Genomic DNA, 1,260 nt, shown 5'->3' on the forward strand with positions numbered 1-1,260 from the left:
TAATGAATGGAAATCCAAAACCTCTGTAAATGTTCACTGAAATGAATAAAGAACAAAACAAAACAAGAACAACGTATTCAAATTTTCTAAATAAACTAGTATAAAAAAGCAACTTCTTAATATTTAGTTGTTATAAATTTAATTATATTGCCCCCCCAAATCTATTAAAGTTCTAACTCCTGTTCATATAAATAGGATCCTGTTTGGAAATAGGAAATTTTCTTCTGTTATTAGTTGTTGTTATTTACTGTCAAACTGGAACTAACTAATAGCTGACCCTCCAGTAGATTTTTAGAGGCAGTAAATCATATGGGAGAATATTACATATATTTCGCCTGCAGACAAGCTGATTGATTTGAACTTCGAGTTGGCAGCACTACCCCTTACCACGAAGGCATCAGAACTCCATTTCCAAAGCAGGGTGGGACTTAAACCTAATCGCTTCTAATCAAGATAGACTCAAAGACACATGGAGGGAGGACAGATGGCAAGTATAACCAAGAAATTCCAAGGAACTCCTGCAAATACTGACTAGGAAGGACCTCCTCCTAAAGCTACTACCTGAACTCAGATTTTCAGCCTCCTAAATTGTTAGGAGAACTGTTTATCCCAGTGGTTAAAACACCTGGACACTAATCATAAGGTCAGTGATTCAAATCTACTCCCTATTCCAAAAGAAAATATGTCATGATCATCTTTTGTAGAAGTTTACTGACTTGGAAGTCCTGTAAGGTAATTGATTCCTCTAGGAGTTAGAACCAACTTGGTGACAGTGAATTGATTGGTTTAAATGATGAGACTATAAATCCTTGCTCTTTAAAGTTTGTGGTATTTTTTGTTATGGTTGTTGCTGTTCAAGGATTTGAATCAAGTACAACTTAGAGTAATTCTATGAACAACAGGCCCGTCCTATCCTGTGCCATCCTCTGAAACCTATCCTGTCCTGTGCCATCCTCATCATCTATGACACATTTGAGTTCATTGGTGCAGTTGCTGTGTCTATCTCAATGAAAGTCTTCCTTTCTTTCACTGACCCTCAAACCTTTCAAACATAATGTCTCTTTTTATAATGCCTCTCCTAGAAACATGGCCAGTATATGAATGATGAAGCTTTATCATCATTGCTTCCAAGGAGCACTCTATTTATATTTTTCTCAAGACACAGCTGCAAGATGTATCTTTTTGTTCTTTTGGTAGTCTGTGGGATATTCAGTACTCTTCTCCAACATGACAACTCTAACACATCTATTTCTCTTTTCT

The sequence above is a fragment of the Elephantulus edwardii genome, unplaced genomic scaffold, assembly GCF_000299155.1.
Source record: "Elephantulus edwardii isolate Elephantulus edwardi_28Jun2011 unplaced genomic scaffold, EleEdw1.0 scaffold00255, whole genome shotgun sequence".
Taxonomy (NCBI): domain Eukaryota; kingdom Metazoa; phylum Chordata; class Mammalia; order Macroscelidea; family Macroscelididae; genus Elephantulus; species Elephantulus edwardii.